This window comes from Macaca nemestrina, chromosome 1 (assembly GCF_043159975.1).
Source record: "Macaca nemestrina isolate mMacNem1 chromosome 1, mMacNem.hap1, whole genome shotgun sequence".
Classification (NCBI taxonomy): Eukaryota; Metazoa; Chordata; class Mammalia; order Primates; family Cercopithecidae; genus Macaca; species Macaca nemestrina.
In genome coordinates, this window is record NC_092125.1 from 157,953,332 (window position 1) to 157,975,775 (window position 22,444).

Consider the following 22,444-nt stretch of genomic DNA (forward strand, 5'->3'; position numbering starts at 1 on the left):
ATCCGTTTTTTTGTTTTTTTTTGTTTGTTTGTTTTTTTGGCTACAAGTGAAAGCATACTATACACAGGGTTGTGTGCCTAGCTTTTAAAATTTAACCATATTATTTTGAAGATCATTCCATATCTATTTAAAAACCTCTTCAATCTTTAAAACAGATATATGCCACTAACAATATGAGAGTGCCTTTTATGTCCTTCAGTTACTTTTAATGTTTTCTTTATGGAGATCTCGCACATTTCTTATTAAGTATATTGCTTTTTTATTGTAAAAGAAATCGCTATATGTAGTTTTAACCTTGTTAATATAACTTTTGCCTTCTATATATAAGATTTTTGATTTTTATATTGATTTTGAACCTAGCCAACTTCTGCTTTATAAAAATAGTTTTACAGTTGGTTCTTTTATTTTTCCACTTATACAAATACATCATTTGCAGAAAGTGATAATTCTGCCCTTTTATTTCCAATGTCTTTGCTTTCTGTTTCATTTTTTCTAATTTTTTTGACTAAGACTCTCAGAAGAATATTAAACAATTATGGTAAAAGTTAGTGGGCATACTTATTGATCCTGACTTAAATGGGAATGTTCCTGGTATTTTATTATTAAGCATCAGTTTAATTTATATCATTATATTTATGATTTATCCATTCTTATTGAGTTATTATAATTATTATTTATCAAGATGAAATGTTGAATATTATTAAATGCTGTTGCTGGCAACTCTGAAGATGCTTACATTATGTTTCTTTCTTAATGTAGTGAATTGTATCAGTAGGTTTCTCAATATTGAAACCTATCTTTGTTCTTCATGTAAACTCACTTTATACATCAAATAATTCTGCTTTTCTGCTGATAATCCCATTTTTCAATATTTTAGTTAGAATTTTTGCATTGATATTTATAAACACAGTTAGACTATAGCTTTTTGTGTGCTTTTTAATGTTTTTATGTTAATGTTATGCTGGCTTTATGAAAAGAATTTACAAGTTTTCCTTTTTTGTTTTTCCTATAAGCTCTAGAACAGTTGAAATAACATTGGCACTATCCCTTAGATACTTAATATAATTTATTTCTGAAATCACACAGGCCCTTTGCTTTTGGGGAATGTAAATTTAAACCATTTACTCATTATCTTCCATTTTTTGGTTTATATGTTTATGTTTTCTAACTTGATGGATATCTGTTGGCCTGAGGACCTTTATTTTCTTGGAAAAATCATCCTGAAGTGGCCTTGAGCTTGTCTTCCTCACTCAAAACTTTGGCCTCTTACAATCTATTTTTCACAGCATTGCCAGACGTAACTTTTTCAGACATAGGTTAAAACGTTTTACTCGCTGACTAGAAAGTCTTCAGTGGCTTCCACATGCCAACAAGAATTCCTTAGCTTGGGGTTTAAGGCCTTCTATAATACAGCCTAAGCTAACGCCATCAGTCAGGGTCTAGGCAGGAGACAAAAATCACAGTAGTTATATAAATAGTTAAAATCTATTATAAATAATTGTTAACTGGGTAACTAAAAAAGTAAAAACAGAAATATAGAAGTATAGCTGAATGTGGTGGCTCACTCCTATAATCCAAGCACTTTGGGAGACTGAGGTGGGAGGATCACTTGAGCCAAGGAGTTTAAGACCAGCGTGCACAACATAGGGAGACCCTGTCTCTGCAAATAATTTAAAAATTAGCAAGGTGTGCTGGTGAACACCTGTAGTCCCAGCTACTCAGGAGGCTGGGGTGGAAGGATTGCTTGAGCCCAGGAAGTTGAGGCTGCAGTGCACTATGATTTCATCACTTCTGTTCAGCCTAGGCAACAGAACCAGACTCTGTCTCAGAAAAAGAAAAAAAAAAAAGGCAAGAAAGAAATATAGGGGTATACAAGTAACAACTGCAGGAAGCATCTACCACTCTTAGGAAGTAGGGAACAAAGAACACTCTTTGGAATCATTAAATTTTACAACCTTAGATGAGTAAACTTGTGGAGCTGAAACAGATCAGTGAGGAGGACGTGTTACTCAACTGGTCTGGTGTCTTGCAGGAGGAGTGAGGCAGTGGATGAAGCTAGTTCTTCAAGCATTGAGAAAACTACAAACTGGATTCAGCCACAGGAAGGAGCCACGGCTGCTGGGTTGAACGGTGGGTTTCAAGCTAACAGACAGTAACTTTATCATTTGTGCATCATATTCTGGTCTTTTTTTTCCCACTACTTCTCTGCATTTAACCCATGCTCTAGCTATGGTCATTCTATTTCTCCCCAAAAAGCTGTGTATTTTCATTCATCCATATTTATTCCATTACTTTCTGATTTAGTAATATAAGGATGTTCTTCCGTTTCTTTGCACCTATAAAACCTGTCCTCCTGCTCAAAGGATGTGCTCAAATGCCTCCAATATGGAGACTAACTTGTCAAAAGTCATTGCTGCTGCTTTTAAATTTCCATGGATTAAACTTTTGTTTGGTCTTGTCTTTCTCCTTTGATTATAAACTACCAAGTGGGACCATATATTACAATGGTGTTGCAACTTACTTAGGAGGTTAAATTCTAAAGTTGGTCAAGAATTTAGTAAAATTAGAGTTAGTCTTAACATTTCTTGTTTATTTAAATTAAATTTAAATGCCTTAAATTAAAGCACATGGTTTTGTATATAATTCTGTACAGTAATTATTATGCCCTCTTAAATTCGATAATGTTGGAGCTCAGAAAATGATACTACCAAGTGAAAGCCTCAGAAGTAGCCTCAGAAGCAAAGTCTCTTTCTGACCTTCTCCTGCTCTCCTGTCCTCACCGCTCATTCTCCCCCAAGCAAGCCATGGAAACCAGAATTTGTCTCCTCCAAAATGGGTCATGGCTTGGGGGCAACCAAAACCCATTTTCCCCAAAGACAGCCATAAAGCCTAAAAACATTACTCTAACCTTTCTGCTGCCTTCCTATATGATAGCTGGTATAAAGAAATTAAGACCCTCCTTCCAGAGGAATTCTGTCCAAACTGCTTTCCACAGTGACTGAACTAATTTATACTCCTATCAACAGTATATAATAATTTCCTTTTCTCTGTAGCCTCACCAGCATCTCTTATTTTTTGACATTTTAATAGTAGCCATTCTGACTGGTATGAGATGGTATCTCATTGTGGTTTTGATTTGCATTTCTCTCATCATTAGTGATGTTGAGCATTTTTTAATGTATCTGTTGGCTGCTCATATATCCTCTTTTCAGAAATGTCTGTTCATGTCTTTTCCCCATTTCTAAATGGGGTCATTTATTTTTTGCTTGTTGAATTGTTTTAGTTCTTTATAGATTCCGGATATTAGAATGCATAGTTCTAGGATGCATACTTTGTAGGATGTATAGTTTGCTAATATTTTATCCCATTCTACAGGTTTTCTGTTTACTCTATTAGTTTCTTTGGCTGTGCACAATGTCTTTTAATTAGGCCCTGCTTTTCAACTTTTGTTTTTGTTGCAATTGCTTCTGAGAACTTAGTTATATATTCTTTCCCCAGGCTGATGTTCAGAATAGTGTTTCCTAGGTTTTCTTCTAGGATTTTTATAGTTTGAGAACTTACATTTAAATATTTAATCCATCTTGAGTTAATTTTTGCATATGGTGAAATGTAAGAGTCCAGTTTCCTTCTTCTGCATATGATTAGGCAGTTAACCTAGCACCGTTTATTGAATAGAGAGTTGTTTCCCTATTGCTTATTTTTGTTGACTTTGTTTAAAATCAGGTGACTATTGGGATGTGGCTTTATTGCTGGCCCTCCATTCTGTTCGATTGGTTTATGTGTCTGTTTTTGTACCAGTAACATGCTCTTTTGGTTATTGTAGCCTGATAGTATAGTTTGAAGATAGGTAGTATGGTGCTTCTGATTTTGTTCTTTTTGCTTAGGATTGCTTTGGCTATTTGAGTTCTTTTTTTTGTTGTTCCATATGAATTTTAAAATAGTTCTTTCTAGATCTGTGAAAAATGATGTTGGTAGCTTGATCAAAATAGCATTAAATCTGTAGATTGCTTTGGGCAGTATGGCCATTTTAATGATGTTGATTCTTCCAATCTATAAACATATGTTTTTCTATTTGTCTGTGATCTTCTTTGATTTATTTTAATAGTGTTTTGTAGTTATCTTTGTAGAAATATTTCACCTCCTTGGTTATCTGTATTCCTAAATATTTTATTTTATTTTATTTTATTTTTTTGTGGCTATTATAAATGAGATTGCATTCTTGATTTGGCTCTCAACTTGAATGTTATTGAATCCTATGATTTTTGTACATTGATTTTGTATCCTGAAACTTTACTGAAGTCTTTTATTAGGTCCAGGAGCCTTTTGGTTTAGTCTTTAGGGTTTTCTAGGTGTAGAATTTTATCATTAGTGAAGAAATATAATTTGACTTTTTCTTTTCCTACTTAGATACCTTTTATTTCTTTTTCTTGCCTTATTGCTCTGGCAAAGTATTCTAGTACAATGTTGAATAGGAGTAATGTGAGTGGGCATCCTTATCTTGTTCCAGTTCTCTTCTCAAGGGGAATGCTCCCAGTTTTTGCCTGTTTATTATGATGTTGGTGGTGGATTTGTCATAGATGGCTCTTATTGAAGTATATTCTTTCAATACCCAGTTTGTTGAGGGTTTTTATCATGAAGGGATGTTGGATTTTATCAAAAGCCTTTTCTGTGTCTATTGAAATAATCCGATTTTTTTGTTTTTGTTTTTGATTCCTTTTATGTGGTGAATCATGTGTATTGATTTGTGTATGTTGAACCAACTTGTGTCCCAGGAATGAACCCGACTTGATCATGGTGAATTAAGTCTTTGATATGCCACTGGATTCAGTTTGCTGGTATTTTGTCAAGGGTTTTTGCATCTATGTTCATCAGGGATATTGGTCAGTAGTTTTCTTTTATCATTGGGTCTGTGTCAGACTTTGGTATCAAGGTGATACTGGCTTCATAGAATGAGTTAGGGAAGAGTTGTTCCTCTTTGATTTTTAAGAATAGTTTCAGTAGGATTGGTACCAGCTCTTCTTTGTATGTGTGGTATATTCAGCTGTGAGTCCATCTGGTCTGGGACTATTTTTGGCTGGTAAGTTTTTTATTACTGATTTAATTTTGGAACTTGATATTGGTTTGTTCAGTGTTTCAATTCCTCCCTAATTCTATCCTGGGAGATTTTGTATGTCTAGGAATTTATCTAGGAATTTCCTCTAGATTTTCTAGTTTGTGTGCATATAAGTGTTCATAATGGTTTCTGAGGCAGATCCTTTCTTGAAATGGTGTCTTAGTCTGTTTGGCTGCTATAACAAATTACCACAGTCTGAATGGCTTAAAGAACATGCACTTATTGTTCACAGTTCTGGAGGCTGGAAATCTGAGATCAGAGTGCCAGTATAGTTGGGTTCTGTTAGGGGTCCTGTTCATGTTTCAGGCAGTGACTTATCTTTGTATCCTCACATGATAGAACAAAAGAATGCTGAGGTCCCTTTCATAAGGCCATTAATTCCATTTTTGAAAGCACCAATCTCATGAGCTAATTACCTTCCAAAAGCCCCATCTTCTCACACCATCACATTGAGGGTTAAGATTTCAACATGGATTTTTGAGGGGACACAAGCATTCAATCCATAGTAACTTGTGAGCAGAAGTTGAGAGTAACACTATTATCTAGTTAATAAGTACATGTTAGTCTTTTGGCTTCTAAAGCTTGAGCTGTTTTATGTGCCATTGGGTCACAGTCAGGTATAAACTGGCTATGTATTGAATCATGTATTATTTTGGGAACTAATCTTTGTATAAGCAGGTGAAATCTTGTGTTCTGGATACATCCTAGTAACTTTCAACTCGGGATCTTAAGTAAATATGAGCAGCTGGAGAGTTTGTTTTGAATACATTGAAAGAAAGGCCAAATGACTATATGAAAGTATGTGAAAATATAACATTTTGATGTGGCAAGCACTGAAGGGCTGTATGATAAGTACACAGAAAGAATAGTCCTGGGGTACACATTGAGAGAATACAAACACATCATTGTTAACTGGTTATATCAATCGCTATCTAAATTTAATTGTTCTGATTGTGAAAGGCAAAAATGCTGGGTGGGGTATTACATAAATAAATCTTATTTTTAAAATTTATACACAAACAATAATTATACATATTTATGGGAACCATGTAATATTTTGATACATGAATACAATGTGTAATGATAAAATCAGTGTAATTGGGATATCTATCACCTCAAACATTTATAATTTCTTTGTGTTGGGAACATTCCATATCTTCTCTTCTAGCTATTTAAAAATGTACAGTAAATTATCATTAACTGTAGTCATTCTGTCAAGCGATTGAGCTCTAGAACTTATTCTTTTTATCTAACTGTACTTTTGTACCTATTATCCAACCCCTCTTCATACTCCAGCCCCCTCTCCACTATCCTTCTCAGCCTTTGGTAACCACCATTCTATTCACTGCCTCTGTGAGATCAATGTTTTTAGTTCCCAAATATAAGTAAGAACACACAATATTTGTCTTTCAGTGCCTATCTTATTTCACTTAACATAATGTCCCACACTTCAATTCATGTTGCTGCAAATGACAGGATTTCATTCTTTTTTATGACTGAATGAGATTGATTCCTTTGTGTATATATACTATATTTTCTTTACCAGTTTATCCATTCCATAACTTAGGTTGATTCCATATCATGGCTATTTGAATAGTGCTGCTATAAATATGAGGGTGCAGATGTCTCTTCAATATATTGATTTCCTTTTTTTTTTTTTAGATACATACCCAGCAGTGAGACTGCTGGATTATATGTTTGTTCTATTTTTGTTTCTTTGAGGAACATCCATACTGCTTTCCATAGTGGCTATACTAATTTACATTTCTACCAACCATGTACGAGCATTCCTCTTCCTCTGTAACCTCGCCAGCATCTGTTATTTTTCTGTCCTTTGAATAAAAGCCATTTTAACTGGGATGAGATGATATCTCATCGTGATTTTGATTTGCATTTCCCTGACTATTAGTCATGTTTAGCATTTTAAAATATACCTGTTGAATATTTGTATGTCTCCTTTTGATAAATGACTATTCAAATATTTTGTTATTTTTTTAATTGGATTTTTTTTTTGGTTATTGATTTGTTTGAGTTCCTTATATAGTCTTTTATTAATTCCTTGTCAGATGGATAGCTAGCAAACATTTTCTCCCATTCTGTAGGTTGTCTGTTCACTGTGCTGATTTTTTTCTTTGCTGTACAGAAGCTTTTCAGGTGGATGTGATCCCATTTGTCAATTTTTGCTTTTGTTGTCTGTGCTTTTGAAGTCTTACGCCAAAAAATCTTTGCCTGGACCAATGTGCTAAAGCATTTCCCTGTTTTGTTTTTGTTTTTGTTTTTGTTTTCAGTAGTTTCATAGTTTTAGGTCATACATTTAATTCTTTAATCCATTTTGATTTAATTTTTGTATATGATGTGAGAAATAGTGTTCTAATTTCATTCTACATGCAAACATCGAGTTTCCCAGCACCTTTAATTGAAGAGACTGTCATTTTCCCAGTGTATATTTTTGGCACCTTTGCCAAAAATAAGTTAGCTGTAAATGTGTGGATTTATTTCTGGGTTTTCAGTTCTGTTCCAATAGTCTGTGTTTCTGTTTGTATGCAAGTACTGAGCTGTTTTGGTTACTATAGCTTTGTAGTATATTTTGAAGTCAGGTAATGTAGTACCTCCAGTTTTGTCCTTTGTGCTCAGAATTGCTTTGGTTATTCAGGATCTTTTGTGATTCCATACACATTTTAGGATTGTTTTTCTATTTCTATGAAGAATGTAATTGGTACTTTGATAGAGATTACATTAAATCTGCAGATTTCTTTGGGTCTAAAAAGTATGGACATTTGAACAACAATATGGTCATTTTAACAATAATAATTCTTCCAATTCATGAGCATGAGCTATTTTTCCATTTTTTTATGTCTTCTTCAATCTCTTTCATCAGTGTTTTATAGTTTTCATTGTAGTATTCCTTTGCTTCTTTGCTTAAATTTATTCCTATGTAATCTGTATTTTGTAGCTGTTGTAAATGGGCTTGCTTTCTTGATTACTTTTTCAGATTATTGGCTGGTGGCATATAGAAATGCTACTGATTTTTGTATGTTGTTTTTATATCCTGCAACTTTACTAAATTTATCAGTTCTACTAGTTTTTTTGCCAACATCTTTAAGTTTTTCTAAATATAAAAATTATGTCATCTGTAAATGAGAACAATTTGACTTCTTCCTTTCTAATTTGGATGCCCTTTATTCTTTTCTCTTGTCTAACTGCTCTAGCTAGGACTTCTACTACTACGTTTAATGAAAGTGGTGAAAGTGAGCATTCTTGTCTTATTCCAGATATTAGAGGAAGGGCTTTCAATTTTTTCCTGGTCAGTATTATGCTAGTTGTGGGTGTGTCATACATGGTCTTTATTGTTTTGGGATATGTTCCTTCTATATCCAGTTTGTCAAATGTTTTCATCATGCAAAGATATTGAATTTTACATAATACTTTTTTGGAATGTACTGAAATGATCATTTTGTTTTTGTTCTTGATTTTTTTTTTTTTTTTTTTTTTTTTTTTGACAGAATCTTGCTCTGTCACCCAGGCTAGAGTTCAGTAGTACAATCTCAGCTCACTGAAACCTTTGCCTGCTGGGTTCAAGCAATTCTCATGCCTCAGCCTCCTGAGTAGCTGGGATTACAGGCATGCACAACCACGCCTGGCTAATTTTTGTAATATTAGTACAGACAGGGTTTCGCCGTGTTGCCCAGGCTGGTCTCTAACTCCTAGCCTCGAGCAATCTGCCTGCCTTGGCCTCCAAGGTCCTTTGATTCTATTAATCTGATATATCACATTTATTGATTTACATGTGTGGAACCATTCTTGCATCACTTGATCAAATGGGATTCATCCCATGATGCAAGAATGGTTCCACACTTGCAAATTTTTATGTATTATTAAATTTGGTTTGCTAGTATTTTGTTGAGGAGTTTTGTATCTATGTTCATCAGAATTATTGGTCTGTAGTTTTCTTTTTTTATTGGAGACAGGGTCTCACTCTGTCACCAGCCTCAACTTCCCAGGCTCAAGCAATCCTCCCACCTTGGCTTCTGAGTAGCTGGGACTATAGATATGTGCTACCAGGCCCAGTTAATTTTTTTTTTTGGTAGAGATGGGGTCTCGCAGTGTTGCCAAGGCTGGTCTCCAACTCCTGAGCTCAAGCAATTCTGCCTTGGCCTCCCAAAGTGCCTGACCTAGTCCTCCCTCCCTCCCTTCCTCCCTCCCTCCCTCCCTTCCTTCCTTCCCTCCTTCCTTCCTTCCTTCCTTCCTTTCTTCCTTCCTTCCTTCCTTCCTTCCTTCCTTCCTTCCTTCCTTCCCTCCCTCCTCTTTCTTTCTTTCTTTCTTTCTTTCTTTCTTTCTTTCTTTCTTTCTTTCTTTCTTTCTTTCTTTCTTTCTTTCTTTCTTTCTTTCTTTCTTTTTCTTTCTTTCTTTCTCTTCTTTCTTTCTTTCTTTCTTTTCTTTCCTTTTTTCTCTCTTTCTTTTTTTAATCTTTGTTTGATTTTGATATGAGAGTAATGCTGGCTTCATAGAATGAGTTTGAAAGTATTTCTTCCTCTTTTTGAGTAGAATCAATATTAGTTTTTTCTTTAGTGTGTGGTAGAATTCAGCAGTGAAGCCTTCAGGTGCTGGACTTTTCTTTGATGGGAAACTCTTTATTACTGTTCTATCTTGTTACATATTATTGGTCTTTTCAGATCTTTTATATCTTCATGATTTAATCTTGGTAGGTTGTCTGTGCCCAGGAATTTGTCCATTTCTTCTAAGTTTTCCAATTTATTGGCATATAGATGTTTATAATAGTTTCTAATGATCCTTTATATGTCTGTGGTATCAGTTGTCATATTTCCTTTTTCATCTCTGATTTTATTTCTTTGGGTCTTGTCTCTTTAGTTTTTGTTAGTCTAAATAAAGGTTTTAAAATTTTATTTATCTTTTCAAAAAACCAGATTTTCCTTTTCTGATCTTTTGTATTGTTTTCGAGTCTCAATTTCATTTATTTCTGCTCTAATCTTTATTATTTATTTTCTTCTACTAATTTTGGGTTTGTTTGTTCTTGCTTTTCTAGTTCTTGGATGTGCATCATTAGGTTGTTTACTTAACAACTTTCCACTTTTTTGATGTAGGTGTTTATTGTTATAAACTTTCCTCTTAAAACTGCTTTTGCTTTGTCTCATAGGTTTTGGTATGTTGTGTTTTCATTTTCATTTGTCTCAAGAAATGTTGTAATTGCTCTCTTAATTTCTTCATTGACCCATTGGTCGTCCAGGAGCACATTGTTTACTTTCCATGTATCTATGCAGTTTCTAAAATTCCTTTTGTTATTGATTTCTAGTTTTATTTAATTGTGGTCAGAAAAGATACTTGATATAATTTTTTTTTGAATTTGTTAAGATGTGTTTATAAGGCTGAGTGTAGTAGTTCATGCCTATAATTCCAGCTACTTGGTAGACTGAGGTGGGAGGATTGCTTGAGCCAAGGAGTTCAAGACCAGTCCAGGCAACATGGTGAAACCCCATCTCTACAAAAATAAATAGAAAAATTATCCAGGTATAGTGGCATGTGCCTGTATTCCCAGCTACCTTTGAGGCTAAGGTGGGAGGATCACTTGAGCCCAGAGGTTGAGGCTGCAGTGAGCTGCGTTGGTCTGGGTGACAGAGCAAGACCCTGTCTCAAAATAACAACAACAACAAAAACAAAAACCATAAGATTTGTTTGTGGCCTAGCATGTGGTAATTTTGGAGAACGTTGCATGTCCAATGAGAAGAATGTGTACTATGCAACAGTTTGCATGAAATGTTCTGTAAATGTCAGTTAAGTTCATTTGATCTAGAGTGTAGCTTAATTCTAATATTTCTTTGTTGACTTTCTGTTTCAATGATCTGTCCATTGCTATTAATAGAGGGATAATAACAGAGGGGTATAATAGAGGGATAGTGAAGTCCTCTACTATTGTTGTATTGCAGTTACCTCTTCCTTTTGATCTATTAATGTTTACTTTATATGTTTCAGTGCTCCAATGTTGGGTGCATATATATTTATAATTTTTATATTTTCTTACTGAATTGACCCCTTAATTATTAGATAGTGGCCTTCTTTGTCTCTCTTTGCAGTTTTTGACTTGAAATCTATTTTATCTGATGTAAATATAGCTATTCTTGCTTTTTAAAAATTTCCATTTTTATGGAATATCCTTTAAACTCATCACTTTGTTTTAATTTTTTTTAAAATTTTTTTTTAGAAAGAGTCTTGCTCAGCCACTCAGGCTGGAGTGCAATAGTGTGAGTGAGCCCAGCTCACTGCAACCTCCAGCTCCTAGGCTCAGGAGATTCTCCCACCTCAGCCTACTTAGTAGCTGGGACTACAGACGTGTGCCACCACACCTGGCTAATTTTTGTATTTCTTGTAGTGATGAGGTTTCACTATGTTACCCAGATTGGTTTCAAACTCCTGAGCTCAAGTGGTCAACTGACCTTCATCTCCAAAAGTGCTGGTATTACAGGTATGAACCACCTCGTCTGGCCCTCATCACTTTCATTCTCTGTGTCTTTATTTGTGAAGTGAGTTTCTTGTAGGTAGCATATAGTTGAGTCTTTTTCTAAAATTTATTAAGTCATTCTATGTCTTTTATTTTTATTTTTTGAGAAAGAGTCTCACTCTTTCACACAGGCTGGAGTGCAGTGACTTGATCTCAGCTCACTGCAACCTACAACTCCTGGGCACAAGTGATCCTCCCACCTCAGCCTACAGAGTACCTGGGACTACAGGTGTGCACCACCATGCCCAACTAATTTTGTATTTTTAGTAGAGATGGGGTTTCACTATGTTGGCCAGACTGGTCTCGAACTCCTGATCTCAGATGATCTGCCTGTCTTGTCCTCCCAAAGTGCTGGGATTACATGCATGAGCCACCATGCCCAGTCATATATCTTTTAATTGTAGAATTTAGTTCATGGTATTATGGATAGTTAAGGACTTACTACTACCATTTTGTTACTTGTATTTTGGTTGTTTTAGAATTACTCTCCTTTCTTTTTTTCTTACTGTATTCCTTAGTAAATAAGTGATTTTCTCTGGTAGTATGTTTTAATTTCCTGCTTTTTGTTTTTAATGTGTCTATTAAAGGTTTTTGCTTTGTGGTTACCATGGGACTTACAGAAAACATCTTATAGTTATTGCAAATTATTTTAAACTGATGGCAACTTTAATCACAAAGAAAAGAAACAAGCAAAAAAAAAAAAAACTATAACACTGTACTTTAACTTCATTCCTCCACTTTTTAACTTTATGTTTTCTTAATTTATGTCTTTATACAGCGTATCTCAACAAATTGTTGTGGTTATTATTTTTGATAGATTTGCTTTTCAGTCTTTATACTAAAAATCTGAGTGCTTTATACACCACAATTACGGTATTGGAGTATTCCGAATTTGTATATGTGCTTACTTTTACCAGTGAATTTTATGCCTTCAGATTATTTCTTGCTATATGTAAGTGTCTATCTCTTTCAGAATAAAGAACTACCTTTACCATTTCTTGTAAGACAGGTCTGGTGATGACGAATTCCCCTAGCTTTTGTTTGTCTGAGAAAGTCTTTATTTTTTCTTTATGTTTAAAGAATAACTTTGCTGGATACAGTATACTCAGTTGGAAGTTTTTCCCTTCAGCACTTCGGAGATGTCATTCCACTCTCCCCTGGCCTATAAAATTTCCACTGAGAAGTCTGTTGCCGGATGTATAGGAACTCCTTTATATGTTATTTGCTTCTTTTCTCTTGCTGCTTTAAGGATTTCCCTTTATCTTTGACCTTTGGGACCTTGATTATTATATGCCTTCGGGTAGTCTTATTTGGGTTGAATCTTCTTTGTATTCTTTGACCTTCTTATACCTGGATATTTATATCTTTCTCTAGGTTGAAAGTTCTCTGTTATTATTTCTTTGAATAAACTTTCTACTATATATTTTTTCTACCTCTCTTTCCCTTCTGGCCTGGCCTAAAGGGCTGTATGGAGCAGTGGCTCAGAATCAGGGGCTTTGGGATTCTGCCCAATGCTGTGCTTTACTGTGACTGAGCTGGTACCGGGTTGCAAGACAAAATTTCCTATACTCTTCCGTTTTCTTCCCCAGTTGGAAAGAATGTCTCTCCATGCTGCATTGCCCAGAGTTGGGAGTGCTGGCAACACAGGCACTCCCATGGCTGCCAAAGCTGGTGTCATGCTGGGTTGCACCCCTAACACACAGATTCTAAGACCAGTTTAGTACGAGAGCTTGCATAAAGATCACAGTTACTATGGCCTGGATGCAGTTGAAATGTATCTGGGCACCAAGGGCACTTTAGGCAGCTGGTAGTGAAGCCAGTCAGGACCCAGTTTCCTCTTGCTAGACATCAGATTCCCCTCTGCCCCAGGGCTAACCTAAATACTCCCTTCCTGGGCACCTGAAGAATTCTTCCTGGTGCTGCATAGCTTTGTTTATTTATTTTTTAACTTTTATTTAGGTCAGGGTACATGTGCAGGGTTATTATACAGGTACATTGTGTGTCATGAGGGATTGGTGAACAGATTATTTTGTCACCCAGGTAATAAGCATAGTACCTGAAGCTATGTAACTTTTGTCATTAGTCATTTAAATCCCCAACTTCTGAGTTTATTTGAGCCTCTATAAGGTAACAGAAGCATTAGTTAATTTTGGGGAGCTTAGACTCCAGTTAAGATCTAGTTTAATCTTTTAATCTGGATTAATCTTTATTAGAGGGATATACAGCCAGATGACGAACCCAAATTTGAAAAGATTTGAGGCATTATAATTATTTGAGAAAGGCAAATTAAGGAGCTCAGAGGGCCTTATAGGAAAGAAGGCAGTTGAAAGAAGGGAACAGAAGAGTAAGGTGACCATTTTTAGCAGTCCAGTAATTTCCAGCAATAGAAAGGAAAGAGTATTGCAAATAGAAAGAGAATGAGTATTAATAATAGAATTGTCTTTTATTCTACCCTGATAGGAAAAGTCATTGGGGGAAGCTGCTTATACTGATGTAGTCTCTCTTTTTGCCCATGTATTATGAGGAAGCTCTCTGTAGAAGTCATCTCTTTCTGGAGGTCTTTTAATGGGCTTCAGGGTTAGATTTTCAATAGAACTGCAAGTTTAGTTTATGAGATTCTTTGCTCATTTACAACCAAAAGCATGAATCCACAGGCGTATTCCTTTCATTTTAAAGAGCAGTATTTCTGGTTAAAAGTACCTTAATGATCTTTTTATCATGTTTTTAAAGCTAACTTTTTTTTTTTTTTTTTTTTTTTTAACAGAGTCTCGCTCTGTCGCCCAGGTTGGAGTGCAGTGGCGCGATCTTGGCTCACTGCAAGCTCCACCTCCTGGGTTCACGCCATTCTCCTGCCTCAGCCTCCCAAGTAGCTGGGACTACAGGTGTCTGCCACCACGCCCGGCTAAATTTTTTTTGTATTTTTAGTAGAGACGGGGTTTCACCGTGGTCTCGATCTCCTGACCTTGTGATCCGTCTGCCTCAGCCTCCCAAAGTGCTGGGATTACAGGCGTGAGCCACCATGCCCAGCCAAGGCTAACTTTTGTTGGTATCTTTCTTTTGTACCCAACCTCCAGATTGTGTATCATCCAGGGTTGTGCTTGATCGTGTGCTTAGAATGTGCAACATGCATCCATTGAGCATACAATTGTGCCTATGGTATTGATTTTTGACAGCATCTGACAATTTAGAATGTATTTTCTTCTGAAACAATGAACAATTTTAGTTTAAAATAATGTTAGTTTATTTTATCTTTCTAGAGCTTTAAGGATTATATAGACAAGTAAGTTTCTGTTTTAAAGTGAGAACGTTCAATCATTCCTTAAGTATTTCACCTGTAAAGTGAATTCCTTTGTTACTAGAGGGCATTGAATGTATTCCTCATGTGGGGCAAGTAAAACCTATAAATATTTTTATTGTAACAATTAAGGGCTTAATCATTTGGCAAAATAAAATATAATTTAACCAGAAAATTATTGGTGAAACATCTCGATTTTCAATTTAGGCACCTGATTGCTATCCTTTTCTAAATGGTTAGCTAGTCCTTGAGTTAGTCAGAGCTTTATCCTACCTTTATAGTCGTATTTTGGGTTACAGTTACAAATAAGGCAAGGCTTTGTTACTAGTTGAAACTGCCAGGTAAGAACATCTTCACCAATATTTTTGTAACATTTATTCCAATCTGTCCTGCCATTGTGGGTGCTTTCATGTGACATGAGAACAAAAGTTCTGACAATTGACTTAGGCACCATCAAGTTACCTTCTTTGAAATGCTAAAGTCCAGCTTGCTATGCATGAGACAGGTCTGAAATAACCAATATCTTTTTCTCTTCTGTAGAGATAGAATAATTGTTATATTTGAATTAGTTCTTCTGAATTCTTTATATCAGACGTGAGCAACTATCTGTTAGATGCTTATAGTGGTTAAATCAGTGTGGGCTGTTGATTTTGCAGAGTAATTGCTTAGATTATCTGCTTCGCTTAAGAAATTATATGTGTGTTTCAGTCTTAATGACAGAGATTCCCTTCAGATGTTGGATTGCCTCTTATGAGTCATTATTTTCTTTTTCTTTTTTAGTTTGAGTCTCACTCTGTAGCCCAGGCTGGAGTGCTGCGGGGCGATCTTGGCTCACTACAACCTCTGCCTCCTGGGTTCAAGTGATTCTCCTGCCTCAGCCTCCCGAGTAGCTGGAATTACAGGCATGTGCCACCACACCCAGCTAATTTTTGTATTTTTAGTAGTGATGAGGTTTCACCATGTTGGCCAGGCTGGTCTCAAACTCCTGACCTCTGGTGATCCACCCACCTCAGCCTCCCAAAGTGCTGGGATTACAGGCATGAGTCAGTGTGCTTGGCCTGTTTTTCATTTTTGAATGAGTTTCTGAGTTTGTTTCAATGTCCTTTCATAATCATAAAAAACTTGAAGGCATGTTTATTTGCATAGATATTAACTATTAAACCTTTAACAAGCTGTCATGGTTTGAGCTATTAGCTTAGTCATCTAAGTAGAATGAGCTATGATATGAAGAGGAAGTTTCAATCATAGAATGGTCAGATGGCATAGCATATCCAGTATAACATATACTTTTATAAATTTTAAGTAATGAGCCATAAACAAAAGTTTCATACCAGAATTGTTTGGGGGAATATAAAGAGAGTCAGGATATTGCATGCTTAGATTTTTGAATAACTGTTAGCATAGAATTTACTTTTGTCAGGAAGGAAAAATAAGATTGTGGAATTTTTTGTTGTTGTTTTTGAGAGACAAGAGTCTCACTGTGTCTGCCAGGTTGGAGTGTAGTGGTGTGATCATAGCTCACTGCAACTTCATACTTCTGGGCACAAGCCATCCTTCTGCCTCAGCCTCCTGAGTAGCCACGATTATAGGTGTGTACCAACATGCTTGGCTAATTTGTAAAATTTTGTAGAGATGGGGTCTTGCTATGCTGCCCAGGCTGGCCTTGAACTCCTGGTCTCAAACAATCTGCCCACCTTGGCCTCTCAAAGTGTTGGGATTTTCACAGTTGTGAACCACTGTACCTGGCTGGTAGCTGGATTTAGATTGGAACAGAATTTGATAGTTATGATGTCAGCAGCAGCAAATCCGCACAAGTCTGCAGCAACCTCAAATGTTGCCGTCTCAGAAGAAAGAATTTAACTGGAAGCATAAGGCAGAGAGAGAGACTGAGGCAAGTTTTAGAGCAGAAGTGAAAGTTTATGTAAAGTACATTTGGAAGAGGGCCAACCAGGCAACTTGAGAGATTCAAGTGCAGTATAACCTTTGACTTAGGGTTTTACATGTTGGTGTACATCCAGGGTCTTCCGTTCCTTATCCGCTGGCTCTTCCCTTGGGGTGGGCTGTTTACATGTGCAGTGGCCTGCCAGCACTTGGGAAGGGTCGCACGCACAGTATGTTTACTGAAGTTGTGCACATGCTCATTTGAGGCATTTTTCTCTTACCAGTTGAATGTTCTAGAGGAAGGTTATCTACCAGTTAAACTCCACCATTTTGCCTCTTAATGTGCATGCTTGAGCCTCCTTGCCCAACTCCTGAGATCTCAATGGGAAGCTGATAACCAGTTTCAGGTTTTTCTATCTATTGGGAGTCTGCTTTCCCTGGGGCTGGCTGTGACCAATTATTATTTTAGAGAGATAGTTAACAACTGCCTGACCAAAATCTGATGGTTGCCTGATGTTCCAGGTGTGTGTGTGTAGGGGGCCTCTCCTTCCCTGCTCAGGTCTGCCTATCTACTGTAACAAGGAGGGAAGAAGACAATCAAATAATTTTATAATCAGTAATGTGGCTGGCCAAGAAGAGTTGAGTATTGTTTTGGAGTAAAAAGTCTTCTACCACACAATGAACTCGTGAGTGAGAAGTAGACCTAGAACAATGTCTGTAGAGACTTCGACTAAATTAGCTGCCTCTGCTATAGTATATAAACAAGGCAGATAATTCTTAGCTGCAGGGTCAAGAGAAATACTAAGAGAAGCGACGTGCTTGTTATGAGTTCCTCGTCTTTGAATGAGTACCCCTAAAGTACAACCATGCTTTTAGGTACAGGATTTAGCATAGTTAGAAATACTCAAAGTCAGGGCTTATATGTTTAAGAATGGTGAATGACTTCTTGACATTTGGCTCCCAAGGAAAAGATTCTAGGTCATTCAATTTATTTACTTAGAGCAGTTAAGCCAATTAAATTAAGGTAAATATCAAACATTGATTTATTTCAGCATTCTGTTTTATAAGGTGATGGAACAAATTTTTGTTTTATCAGTGGTCATCTGGGAAGCATCAAAGTCAGTTTGGGTATAAAGGACATCTGAGCAGTTTTATTATTTTGAATGTGTGGCCTGAATTTGGTAAAAGAAATATCTAGGCTGGGTGAAGTGCCTCACACCTGTAATCCCAACGCTTCAGGAGGCTGAAGTGAGAGGACTGCTTGAGCCCAGGAGTTTGAGACCAGTCTCAACAAAATATAAAAACATTAGTTGGGTGTGGTGGCACATGCCTATGTTCCCAATTACTTGGGAGGCTGAGATGGGAGGCTTGTTTGAGCCCAGGAGATCAAGGCTACAGTGAACTGTGATTGTGTCACTACACCCCAGCCTGAAGATTTGTCTGAGGAGCTATCATTATAATAAGATTTATATATAGGGCATATATGCCTAAAGGCAAGAAATAATTAAACTTGGTTCAGAGCAGAAATTCTAAATTTTTTTTATCATGGACCCTGTGGCAGATTGATGAAGTCTATACCATTTCTAACAAAAATGTGTTTTAATGCTTAGATAAATGCATAGAATTTCAAAGTAAATGAATTATATTGAAATATCCTTCTGGAATTTGACAATTGTTTTATGTGTCATCTTGTGGCATTCTGTGCCTTCCTGAAATAATGGTTTTCAGTTCTGATATTTACTTTTGCACAAAGTTACTATAAAATTTGTAGTATTAAGAATAATGACTCATGAACACCATTTGTACAACACATTGCATGTGCATGTTTTTGCTTGATAATACAAATGATATTTTAAAAAAGGAGAAACTGGGAGGCTGGGAGGAGGGGTGAGGGAGGAGAAATCACCTATGGGTACAATGTACACTAATAGGTGATGGTAAAACTAATAGCTCAGACTTCACCACTATCCAATATATCCATGTAACAAAGCTGTACTCATACCCCCTAAGGTATAAAAATAAAAAAGGGAGAGAGAGAGAATACACAAGGCAATATAAAAGAAAGAATCTCTGCTGCTGAGCTAACATACAGGGGCAGATTGTTATTATAAATCAGGCTTAAACAAGTAAGAGATATTACCCAGTATCAAGACTTATTAAATACTTTCAAGGCTACAGGCAATCCAGAGGTTCAGAAGAAGCAGAGAGATTCTGAGGCATTGACAGCAGGTCACTAGGTCCTTCCTTTTCACTACAGGCATACAGCTCTGCTCCAGAATAGGTGAGATTCCTAAGTGAGGTTTGTGGGGTTTCTCAGGGATAGTGTTTTAATCATGAAGCATTCTATTTTATATCTTAGAGAGTTACATAGCTTATGAGACATTCTTCAAGAAGACATAGATCCTGATCCTATTTACTGAAGACCTTAGCCTTGACCATTCTGCTAAAGATTTTTCAGAGATAAATTATCTTTCTTCTAGTGAATATTGTTAGTCTATTTACCTGGAAATACAGTTGACAAAGAGCTTAGATCAGGTCTCCTGATTTTTAAATTTTTCCCAAGGATTCCCATTCCCTTTCCATTTCTTGAAGGAAGTGAATGGAAGGCAGACCAACCCTTTTAACACCTTTCTCCTAGCTATTCACAGAACTTCAACACCGTACATGGCTTGTATCACTGTCCAACCTGTTATCTATATTTATTTTAAGTAGTTAAATAGAAATAACACTTCAGGAGTGACCTCAACTGTTAAATGTATTTAAACTTGTCTGGTCTATTCAAGTAGCCTGTACACCTATTTGTGTTTCAAAATGTCATGTTGCCTTAGGGATTAAGATAAGATTTCTCATTTGAACTGCCCAGATTTGCAAAATACTAATGGAGAATGAAAATTATGCTTCTCCCTTTGTGTCATTAATCAACAGGCAATGATAAATAAGGATTTCTGGGTCATCATTATAAAAACATGCAACATTACCATTTTGCTGCTGAACAAGTACTAGGCACAGAGTTAATTACCCAATAGTTTCTCAGCTACATCACAAGAGCATCTATTGACAAAAAGACTGCAATCACATTTGATATAACTCGGGATCTAAAAACTATTGTAATTTCAAAATAACATAAATCTAAAATATATTACAATCTCTGCAACAGCTATAATATATTATAAAATATCCATAATTCCCATTTGAGACAAAATCATAGGCAATACTAATATTACAGTGGTATTAATTTATTTGCTCGCCCATGCTCATAATCCAAGGATATGTTAAATTTTAGTCAGGATGTCAAAAAATATGTATATTTTTTTCCCATCAAAATTCAGGATTCCCCGAACTGCACCTTCAGATTTCTTAGAATCCCTGGTTTAGAGTGACAGGGATTGGGAGACACTATCCCAAAATATGGCACCTTGGCATTTGGAAAAAACATCAGAAGTATGAAGGCCACTCACACCTCTCCCTTCTTTCCTAAAGCAGGCCATACAATCTAGGAAGGTTACTCTCTGACCTTACCTTCTTTCTCCCCTGAAGACCATCATGTGCCAAGTGTCCTGCCCTATACCTGAAGGGAAGGAACATTATACAGAAACACTGAGAAGAGTCTGAGTAAACAACCTTGCTAAGTTATTTCCAGTTTATTATCATTAGATTATATTCTTTGTGTTTTAATCATACTGCGTGACTGTTATATTCATTCATTCTCATGCTGCTATAAAGAACTGTCCAAGACTGGGTAATTTATAAGGGAAAAAGTTTTAATTGACTCACAGTTCTGCATGACTGTGGAAGGGGAAACAAAACACGTCCTTCTTCACATGGTAGCAGAAAAAAGAAGTGCCAAGCAAAGTGGGAAAAAGCCCCTTAGAAAACCATCAGATCTCATGACAACTCATTCACTATTTAAAGAACAGAATGGGACTGTTCCCATGTTCTAATTACTTCCCATGAGATCCCTTTCCCAACAAGTGGGAATTATAATTCGGATTACAATTCAAGATGAGATTTGGGTGGGGAAACAGAGCCAGACCATATCATTCCACCCCTGGCTCATCCCAAATCTTGTCTTTCTCACATTTCCAAACACAATCATGCCTTCCAAAAAGTTACTCAAAGACTTAACTCATTTTAACATGAACCCAAAAGTCCAAGTCCAAAGTCTCACCTGAGACAAGGCAAGTCTCTTCCACTTAGGAGCCTGTAAAATCAAAAGCAAGTTAGTTACCTCCAAGATAGAACGAGGGTATGGGCATTGGGTAAATGCTCCCATTTTAAAAGGGAGAAATTGGCCAAAGCAAAGGGGCTATAGGCCTCACACAAGTCTGAAATCCAGTGGAATAGTCAAATCTTAAAGCTCCAAAATCATCTCCTTTGACTCCATGTCTAAAATTCAGGTCATACTGATGCAAGAGGTGGGCTCCCATGGCCTTGAGCAGCTCTGCCCCTGTGGCTTTGCATGGTACAGCCCCCCTCTTGGCTGCTTTCATGGGCTGGCATTGAGTATCCGTGGCTTTTCCAGGTGCATGGTGCAAGCTGTCAGTGGATCTACCATTTTGGGGTCTGGAGGGTGGTGGCCTTCTTCTCACAGCTCCACTAGCCAGTGCCCCCATGGGAACTCTGTGTTGGGGCTGTGACCCCATATTTCCCTCCTGCAGTGCTGTGGCAGAGATTTTCCATGAGGGCTCTGCCCTGCAGCAGACTTCTGCCTGGACATCCAGGCATTTCCATACATGCTGTGAAATTTAGGTGGAGGTTCCCAAACCTCAATTCTTGACTTCTTTGTACCTGCAGGCCCAACACCACATTGTAAGTGGCCGAGGCTTGGGGCTTGAACCTTCTGAAGCAATGGCCTGAGCTATACATTGGCCCCTTTTAGCCATGGCTGAGACACAGGGCCCCAAGTCCCAAGCCTGCACAAAGCAATAAAACCCTGAGCCTGGCCCATGAAACCATCTTTTCTTCCTAGGCCTCCAGGTCTGTGATGGCAGGGGCTACTGTGAAGACCTCTGACATGCCCTGGAGACATTTTCCCCATTCTCTGGGGGATTAACATTTGGCTCTTCATTACTTATGCAAATTTCTGCATCTGGCTTGAATTTCTCATCAGAAAATGGGGTTTTCTTTTCTTTTGCATTGTCAAGCTGCAAATTTTCCAAGTTTTTATGCTCTGTCACCTCTTGAACACTTTGCCACTTAGAAATTTCTTCTGCCAGCTACCCTAAATGATCTCTCTCAAGTTCAAAGTTCCACAGATCTCTAGGGCATGAGCAAAATGCAGCCAGTCTCTTTGCTAAAACATAGCAAGAATAGCCTTTACTCCTTCTTCACATGGTGGCAGGAAGGAGAAGTGCCAAGCAAAAAGGGAAAAACCCCATTATAAAACCATCGTATCTCATGAGAACTCTCACTATCATGAGAAGAACATGGGGGGACCACCCCCTTGTTCTAATTACCTCCTATGATGTCCCTCCTGCAACATGTGGGGATTACAATTTGGATTACAATTCAAGATGAGATTTGGGCAGGGACACAGAGCCAGGCCATATCAACTGTCCATAGAAATACATAGACTTCCGTATTTCTTTGGGCCTTCATTGCTGAAGGTTCTCATGTCATGTTAAGACTTACATTGAATAAA

General features: G+C 36.9%; 1 protein-coding gene across 4 annotated transcripts in view; it reads left to right on the forward strand.

Moving 5' to 3' along the window:
* LOC105482661 (solute carrier family 44 member 5) overlaps positions 1-22,444 on the forward strand; it is a 531,652-nt gene that overhangs the window by 73,399 nt on the left and 435,809 nt on the right. For all 4 annotated transcript variants that reach the window (XM_071091064.1, XM_024793098.2, XM_071091035.1 and 1 more), the window contains exon 2: positions 2,033-2,130. The gene's annotated coding sequence lies outside the window, so the exon portion shown is untranslated. The remainder of the gene's footprint in view (positions 1-2,032; positions 2,131-22,444) is intronic.